This window comes from Vicugna pacos, chromosome 10 (genome assembly GCF_048564905.1).
Source record: "Vicugna pacos chromosome 10, VicPac4, whole genome shotgun sequence".
Classification (NCBI taxonomy): Eukaryota; Metazoa; Chordata; class Mammalia; order Artiodactyla; family Camelidae; genus Vicugna; species Vicugna pacos.
This window is the reverse complement of record NC_132996.1, coordinates 49,360,074-49,370,000: the sequence shown is the minus strand read 5'-3', so window position 1 is coordinate 49,370,000 and position 9,927 is coordinate 49,360,074. Positions and strand designations below refer to the sequence as shown.

The following is a 9,927-nucleotide window of genomic DNA, read 5'->3' as shown; positions in this document are numbered from 1 at the left end:
ACTTTCAAGTTTTTTTAAAAAGAAATGTAGATTTCCTTAAGGTAACAAAAAGTTCATTGGTCCTGCTTTTGAAGGCTTTCACAGAAAAGATCATTTAAATAAACTTTGTTGTGAGGATAGGGTAGACAGATGAAAGTTCCCTTTTTACTATGTTGTCTCAATCTCACTAATATTTACATTACTTTCATACAATCGAATTTGTGTGTGGGGTGTGGCTGTTTTCCCTTTGGAGTCTTGTCGTCTTTGTGTCTGATTGAGGTGTTAGAGGTTGTGCTAAGCATCCAGTGAGCTGTAATCGTTTCAGTCTTTGCTTACCACAGTCACCGGAGATCACTTCTGCCTGGCTCTTTAAGCATCCTCCATTAACTGTGAAGATGGCCTGTTCCACAACCCAGCTAACGTATATATGTTTGGATTACACGCCGAGGTTCCCTGACCTGTTTTGAGTTGCCACTTACTTAAATCTTAAACTTCATTTCTGTGCTTGACAGCAATGCCATTGTTTTGCTTATTTCCCGATGGGAAGGCTGGCAGTCTCCTCTGAGACTGATGCCAACTGAGCTCTGTGTATCAGCCAGTAGGAGTCACTTGGAGCAGATGGTCATCATCCTTCCCCACAGCCCAAATCCCTGGTCTGGGTGGCAAAGTCCCAAGACCACACCTACATACATGCCAACTGTCCTTATTTACTAAGATACTTCTTCTTATTTGTTTAGCTTAATAAATCATTTTCCTTAATATCTTTCTAAAGGACTCCTGGTCTTATTTCAATTTTCTTTGATCTATCTTCCTATTAGCATTTTTCCCTTCTATCCCTATCCTTTATTAACCAGGTTACTCAAATGTCTATTTTTTAATCCAAATTTCTTCTTGGTTCCAAAAATATTCATCTCTAACTACAGAGATTTTATATAATTACTGGTATATATGTACCAGGTTGAAATTTTGTTCTAGTGAGAAAGTCTACAAATCATTACTCCTTCCATTTCTATTCTTTCAATTTAAAATATGAAAGTTGGCTTTTGGGTGTTTTATCAAAAAGAAACAAATGAACAACTGTTTTATGATTCTAAGGAGCGAGCATCTTAACAGACTTAGAGTTGACAAAACTTCCGAAAAAAAAGTTGATACTTAACCTAATTACAGGGTAGCGTATTCAGCTTAATTCCTAAGAGGGTTAAAGGTACATAAAATACTTAAAAAAAACACAAAAAACAAAACCACTCTTGGGGATGTACAATTAATGGAAACATCCTAAGCTTACTTGTTTGACAATAGTGGTAAGTTATTAAACCATGTCAGTTTTGGACTGGAAAAGAATTGTATCATATCATTCAGAAACATAATATTCTGGTAAAAATTTGGTTGGGCCCTGCTATTATGATCATAATGTAATCAGGTTAAAAAAAAAAAGTCATAACAATTTGCAGTTATTTTTCCTTTAGAATTATCTAGAATATCAAGGGAAGTCTTCTAAGGACAGGGATTTACAGGTAGTTTTACTCCTGGAAAGTTCTATCTAAATTGTTATGAAATGAGATATACTACTGGACGTATACTTAAATGGATTCCATTATGAATCTTGTAGAAAGTGAAAAGACCTTTTGAAATGCAAATATCATCTCCTAATGTTTTTATAAATCCATATTAAAAAAATACCTAGCACACTGAACCTGACGTAAACTTGTAACTTAAGGAAAAGGACCTGCCACTGCATGAGAGAAAACGAGAGTGGCAAGACATAATTCATTCTGTTAGGCTGGCGCTCACAGTAAGTTTCTTTCAAGGAACAGAGGGATCCTGAAAAGATCATGAAACTCATAGGGAAAGAGGAATAAGCTTCTTTGGGCCTAGAAGAGCAAAGTTACATTGAATGCGGTGATGTGTGTTTTTAAAGTTGTGCCATTAGGAAAATACATGCCAGAGATGTTAGCTTAGTCAAAACTTTAGCTTTTTTAGTGTCATTTTTATTTCCCTAGCATTGGAGAGGCTGGGATGTAATTTGTTGGGAGTTTGGGTGATACATAGTTCATCCCAAGGAAGGTGGACATAAGGGCATATTTCATTTAATTATGGCAGTCAGACTCAACGATATTGCCAATGACTTAATACAAGCACTAAGGCTGACGAATACAAACTACTCAAGTTGGTAGTTAGAAAGCACTTGAAAAAGGTATGACGTATTATAGGAAAAACAATGTTACTGGTGCATGAAAATAAGTATTAATAAAAAAAGCAATAGGCTGCTTTGTACTTAGCAGAGGGTTATGAGAAGATACATTTTACATAGCACTAAAATGTATTTCGGTAGCTTGAGGAAAGGACAGTGAATTCTTATTTCAGATGCCTCTTATGATGAAACATTAAAAAAAAATGAGAGGATAGTTTGACTATCCATAAACACTACATTTTTCTTACCCTCATAAGATAATGCTAATGTTAATATAACTGCTCCAGTCAAGCACGATAGGAGCGATTATTTTTAAGCAGAAGATTCTTGTAGAATTACACACTAAACATTCATGGCAGAACAAAAGGAAAGATGAAAAACTTACTAATTTCTCTAATTTTGCTTTTTTACTACAAGGAAACATGACTGGGGAGAATTTCTTGATTTGTAAATTAATTACTCGGCAGAGGATTAATGCATTATATAGGCTCACTAGGCAAAACTTCATTTTCCTATTTGGCTTTATAGGCACCAGAATATAAGATTAATTTCTCCACATGTATAGTTATTTAAATAAAGTCGTATTAAGGAATTTTACCCATTTTCACTGAACAGGATGATGGATAAAAGTAAGTCACAAGCTGATATCTAACAGTAAGAAGATGAGGTATGTTACATAAGGTGACATGGGCTTGTTATTTAAGATCGTTAAATGTTATTTTTTTAATTAAAAAGTTCCACCCTTCTTGTCAACATACTAACAACAGAATGAAAATCAAAGCTTAATCAGTTCATCTAAAATGTTTCAGTGTGAGGCAAGATCTTGCATAGTAACTTGCGACACATAACTGCTTGATAAAACATGCGCTGGATAAAAAAAATGCAAAAGCAGCAAACTTTCTTGGTTGACAACTTTCACGGCCATAATGGCCTAGTCTGGTTGAAACACACAGTACAATTACCATCCACGATTTATAATCTTAAGTTCCTACAAGTCTATTTGATTTCAACGACCATTAACCTCTTAACTATATTACTACAAAACACTCAAACAGATCCCATTGCTGGAATGATAAAGAATGAACATGCGTGAGGTCCACAAATTAAATTAGAGGCTGGGGATGTTTCACTAAATCCTTCAGGAATTTATCTCCGGGTAGACTCAACCCTAGGATGGAGCTGTGAACACTCATTGAGATTAGAAGGTAAAAACTAATTTGAATAGCTTTAAGCAGTTTTGGAAAACTTTCAAAACCACACTGTAAAATAACAATACTAACCATAGTGTGACTTGGAATTTAACATAAAACTGACCAATGACATTAAGCACAAAATTGTTTAATAGTATCCTGAACTTCGGTAGAAAATTACAATGACTAGCAAGGGAAAACAGATAACTCTAGACTAGAAAATCAGAGTGAAAAGTCAAATAGACTTTGATTTCTTATCTAGAGTCAAAAGAAAATGACAGTTGCTTTCTAGTATAAGTTCTGCAACAAGAAATTGTTACATTTCCGTTTTAAAATCATACATCCAGTATACTTGTTTTTGGTCCCACCCTTAAGAAACTTAGAATTTTATTAAGACAAGACTACTATAAGCTTAAAAGAAAGACAGACTCTCCAGCATACATTTTTATAGAAATACAGTAAACTGTTAACCTTCACTTCTATGAGTCTTTTTTTTTTTTTTAAACCAAGACGTTTTCTTTTCTTAGACCAAAGCTTGAGCAAACAGTTAGGCCTGGCATCTTGTGTAATGAGTCCTATCAAGCCCAGGATTCTTTTAATCACACTCAAGTGGCATTTGGAAGTACTTCACCTCTGACAAAGTTGAGTGTGCATGTGTGCACATGCATGAGTGTTTTCAACTTCAGAAAATGAGCACTGAAGAGGGATACTGAATAACCCCAAGAGCTTATTAACCAGTGCTCCTTGTCATCTCCTTAAAGAAACATGGAGAGCTAAAGAGCTTCTGTAAGGATGAGTGGAAATAAAGATGTGGCGCATATTGTGTGTAAGAACAGTATGCTTATTTGTCAGCTCCCAAATGAACGGCAAGCTGCTGCTCTGTATTACTGTTACTAAAAATACCATGCCTGGTGTGGTTGATGGGATAAAATTCTACAGTCTGCTTTGGAAAAGAATTCACTGAGATAACAACATAACCAGGACCCTCCCTCTTTCACTAGCCTTAGACTTCCACTATTTTCCCTTAAAAATTTCACTGGTCCTAAAGTAGACCCCAAACTCAAGGGCTAATTTATTTAACCCCTTACAAGGCATTCCATGCTCTAGGTACAGCAAATAAATACCAATTAAGCTTTTCAGGACATTATAAAGAGGAAACATGTCAACTAAGTAGAAGGTATATTCTGATTTCTTTATATTCCTTAAGATGGCACACACTGTTTTATAAAACCTACTTTTTGCTGTGATTTATAAATTTCATTAGATTATCAGATTCTCTGAAGGTTAAAATAGCGACGCATTCTAGTCTCTTGTGGTTCCATATAAATTGTATTATGATTTATTCTAGTTCTGTGAAATATGTCCTGGGTAATTTGATAGGGATTGCATTAAATCTGTAGATTGCCTTGGGCAGTGTGACCATTTTAACAATATTGATCTTCCAATCCAGGAGCATGGGGTGTATTTCCTTTTTTTTTTTTTTTAACTTTTTTTTATTGAGTTATAGTCATTTTACAATGTGTTAAATTCCAATGTAGAGCACAATTTTTCAGTTCTACATGAACATGTATATATTCATTGTCACTTTTTTTTTGCTGTGAGCTACCATAAGATCTTGTATGTATTTCCCTGTGCTATACAGTATAATCTTGTTTATCTATTCTATGTTTTGAAATCCCAGTCTGTCCCTTCCCACCCTCCGCCCCATTGGCAACCACAAGTTTGTATTCTATGTCTATGAGTCTGTTTCTGTTTTGTATTTATGTTTTGTTTTGTTTTAGATTCCACATATGAGCAATCTCATATGCTATTTTTCTTTCTCTTTCTGGCTTACTTCACTTAGAATGACATTCTCCAGAAACATCCATGTTGCTGCAAATGGCATTATGTTGTCAGTTTTTATGGCTGAATAGTATTCCATTGTATAAATATACCACCTCTTCTTTATCCAGTCATCTGTTGATGGACATTTAGGCTGTTTCCATGTTTTGGCTATTGTCAATAGTGCTACTATGAACATTGCGGAGCAGGTGTCATTTTGAAGTAGGGTTCCTTCTGGATATACGCCCAGGAGCGGGATTCCTGGGTCATATGGTAAGTCTATTCCTAGTCTTTTGAGGAATCTCCATACTGTTTTCCACAGTGGCTGCATCAAACTGCATTCCCACCAGCAGTGTAGGAAGGTTCCCTTTTCTTCACACCCTCTCCAGCATTTGTCATTTGTGGACTTTTGAATGATGGCCATTCTGACTGGTGTGTAGTTTTGTCCATTTTTAAAAGTCTTCTTTAATTTCCTTCATCAGTGTTTTATAGTTCTCTGTTATACTTATACTCCGTATAAGTCTTTCACCTCCTTGGTTAGATTTATTCCTAGGTATTTTATTACTTTGGGTGTTATTTTTAAGGGGATTGTTTCTTTACTTTCTTTTCCTGTTGATTCATCGTTAGTGTAAAGAAACGCAACAGGTTTTTGTATATTAATCTTGTAACCTGCTACCTTGCTGAACTTGCCTCAATACTATCTTTATCAGTAACAGTTTCTGTCAAAGTGGAAACAGCTTTTTAATATTCCTCAGTTAACTGACATTAATCTTTTATCTATGTCAAAGGACAAGCAGAGGATCAGGTAAAATAAATAAACTATATATATGCAAGAGCTGAGGTCATAGAAATACAGAAGGAGAAAAGTGAGGGAAGAGCTTATTTGTCTAATGTATACATCACTTAAAAACCTCCCTTTCCTCCTTCTTTTTTTTCTTCTCTCCCATTCCTTTCTCAACAAACATTTATTGAGTACCTCCTATGTGCCAGGCAACAATCTAGCTGGAGATACAACTCCTTGCTCTCAAGAAGGTGCTGATAGTCACGGAGAAACTTTAGCAGATGAGCAAAGACTTGAAGAGCAAGTACTGCTCCAGGTGAATTTAAAGGGCAAGTCAGAGTTAGGCAGAGTTGGAGAAGGAAACAGCCAGCAAATGCAAAGTCAAAGAGGGGATGTAAAAGCAGACCTGGTTGTTTGGTAGGATTAGAGTTATGGTCTGTGTAAGGAAACAGTCAAAAATGAGGATGGAGACATAGGCAGGGGCCAGCACACGTAAGGCTTTCATTCTGAAGGTAACGGTGAGTCAATGAAGGATTTTAATCATGGGGTGTGACATGATCAGATTTATCCCCTGAAAACATTACCCTGGCTATACTGATATCACTCTCCCAGGAGGGGGTTTGGAGGGTGAGGAAGAAAGGGCAAAACTGGAAGCTGGGAGACCAGCTGAGGGGCTTTTGCAGCAATTCAGGCAAATGATGATGAGATCCCATCCCCCAAGCAAGCAAAGCTTCAGACTTTGTTCCTCCCATCTGTGATCACTTCTGTGGTTCTTCTCAATAAATTTCCCATACCTTCAATATTTACTCCTTAAAAGTAAAATCTTATCCTGGGTATATGGGGAAACTCACATTAGGTCTGTCCCAAAGTTGCTGACGTGTTCTGATATAATTTTCATCTAGTCTCACTCCATGAGGAAGCAGATGTTGAAAGAAATGATTTGGTGAGAAGTTGGCTGTGGAGAATGAGGAAAAGGAAGGCATGAAGGACAGGATGGATGGATGGATGGATGGATGGACATACCAATTCAGCAGATATTTACTAGACTCCCACTAAGTGCCAGATACTATCTTGGGTACCAGGTTCACTAATGGTCTTTTTTTATCCAAGATCCCAATTGCATTGATTGTTATTTCTCCTTTATCTCCTCTAGACTATAACAATTTCTGTTTTTTCTTTGCTTCTGATGTATGACCTCGATATCTCTGACTAATACTGATCAGTTATTTTGTAGAGTGTCCCTCAATATGGGGTTGTCTGCAGTTTTCTCATGATTGAAGTTATGCATTTTTGGCAAAATTACCACAGAAATGATCTGCATCGTATGCTTCTCAAAGCATCATACCAAGAGGTTCATGGTGCTGATCCATCTTACTTCTGGTGTTGTTAACCTTGACCATTCAAGTTGGTGTCTGCTGTGTTGTTCCAAAGTAAAGTTACCACTTTTCCCTTTGCAATTGATAAATATCTCGGTCAAGATACTTTGAACTATGTAAACCCAATTTTCCCTGAAACTTCTGGCCGTTGATTTTCATATCCATCAAGGGATCTGTCTGCAACATTTATTATTGTGGTGTTTGCCTAATGGCATGTCTCTGTTTCCCCTTTTCCTTCTACACATAATTAATTTATTAATTTATTAGATTATTTACTTCTATCAGTATGGACTCATGGATATTTATCTTATTCCATGGGTTAAAAATCAATACTATTATTATTTATTTTGTTGCTCAAATTCTTCCAGCTTTGGTCAGTAGGAGCTCCTTTAGGTTGGCTCCTGTATTCTTCTGACATGGCCTCATCATTTTTGTAGAGCACCTTCCTTACTCTTTGGTCCAAGAAGATCAGCCTCACCTTGTGTTTTCCCTCCCTTGGCCCTGGATTCAAGAGCTTCTTCTTGAAGCCCTGGTTTCCTTTGTTGGGAAATGGTGTTTAGAGACAAAGACCTGGTGCTAGGTATGACACTGTTACAGAGGTATCATGGCTTTAGGCCTGGGAGAGGGTATTTCTGAGATAGGTTGGTTAGGGAAAGCCTCTCTGAGGAGGTCATTTGAGTAGAGACCTGAATGAAGTGGAGGAGCGAGCAACGCAAAAGCTGGGGAGAGCTTTCAGGAGAGGGTACAGTGAGTGCAAATCCGGAGGTAAGAAACAGCATGCCTGGCATGGAACAGCAAGAACACAAGTGTGGCGGCAGCTTTGTGGGCCGGGGGAGTGAGTACAGAGAGGGAACAGACCCTTTGTAAGCCGCAGTGAGGACTAGGGATTTTAACTTCCATGGGAAGCCACTGGAGTGTTTTGAGCAGGAGGGTAGCAGAATCTGATTTACTTGGTGTCAAGAGAGTACTCTGAGTGATGTACAGCAAACAAAATGTGGGCTGGCAACTTAGGAGGTGACTGCAGCAGCTCTTGCAAAACATTAATGGTGGCAAGACATAGTGGGGGTTAAGGCCAGGACTGTAGCCCTGGAGGTGGTGAGAAGTGGCTAAATTTGACGCTTGTGTGTATTTACATAGAAATATTTTAAGCACATGGAAAACTCAGAAAATAACATTAAACGAAACACCTATGTACTTATCACTAAACCTCATCACATTCTCACACTTGGTCACATTTGCTTCAGCATAAAGCATTAGTGAAGATCCTTGTGTCTCCCTTGCCAGTCCATACCTCCCCGAAGTTAAGCATTATAATACACTTGACATTTATCTATCTTATAGACAGCTTTAACTATAAAGAAATATTTAACTATCATATTTGATGCTTAAAATTTTATATAAATAGTATCATAGTGCATGGATCATTTTGCACCTTGCTTTATTTCCAACAAACTTGTGATGCAGAGATCTACCACGATGATATGTGTAGCTCCAGCTCATTTATTTTAAATTGCACTGCAGTACTGTTTCATTGTGCAAATATATAAAGTTAATTTATCCATTTGCCTGCTGATAGACATTTCTGTTATTTTCAGTTTTTCTGTCTTACAAGAAATGCTGCATTCAACATTCTTTCCTTCTTTTTGTGCATATGTTGACACTTTTCTAAGAGTGTGTATCCAGAAGTGCAATTTCTAGATCAAAAGATACACACACTATCAATACAACAAGATATTGCCAATTTGTTCTCAAAAGCAGTTGTAGCAACTTATAATCCCATCAGAATTTTATGGAAGTTCCTGTTTCTCTAAATTCTCACCAATGTACATGACTGCCAGACTTTAAAAAAATTTGCCAATTATATTGGTATGACATGATAGTCATTATTTTAGTTTTCATTTTCCCTGGCTACCAGTGATGAACATTTTTTCAAGTTTTCTCTTCTGTGAATTACATATATCTTTTTTTTTTTTTTTAATGGAGGTACTGAGGATTGAACCCAGGGCCTCGTCCATGCTAAGCATGTGCTCTACCACTAAGCTATACCCATCACCCCTCCCCCCTCCCCCCACATTTAACTGGGTGGTTTCCTTATGAAATAGTCATCCTGGGTGTTAATCCTTTGTCGGTGATGTGCATTGCAAATTCCTCACTTCTTACTTAGTTTAGGCGTTTTACCAACCAGGGGTTTTAAAATGTAATACAGTCAAATACTATTGCTCTATTTTTTTCCCCCAGAAGTTTTAGAGTTTGTCTTTTCACATTTAATCCTTTAAGCTAACAGGAAATTCTTTTTCATGTGTAGAATAAATATCCTTCATAGGAAAAACCACTTATCCCATCATCCAGCCCTTCCTCATTCTGCTGATATAATATGAGTAATGGCACATCTGACATTTTTCAGTTTTCTATATTTGAGGGGGGTCTGTTTTTAAGTTCTTTATTGTCCTTTATTTGTCCATCCCTGGGCCATTATATTGCTTTAACTGTTTATGCCCTTATGAGAAGATTTGCTGTTTGGCAGAACAAGTCACTCTCCATGTTCTGCTCCTATGAAATTGTCTTATTCTTGACTCTGCTTTTCCATTT

The 9,927-nt window shown here is 36.9% G+C and overlaps 1 protein-coding gene across 3 annotated transcripts in view; it reads right to left on the bottom strand.

The window, feature by feature from the left end:
• The window catches only part of ELP4 (elongator acetyltransferase complex subunit 4), a 217,019-nt gene that overhangs the window by 19,024 nt on the left and 188,068 nt on the right, over window positions 1-9,927 (bottom strand). The window contains exon 10 of one of the 3 annotated variants that reach the window (XR_012076652.1): window positions 6,814-6,917. The exons of the other annotated variants lie outside the window; for them this stretch is intronic. The gene's annotated coding sequence lies outside the window, so the exon portion shown is untranslated. The remainder of the gene's footprint in view (window positions 1-6,813; window positions 6,918-9,927) is intronic. 3 annotated transcript variants of the gene reach the window in all.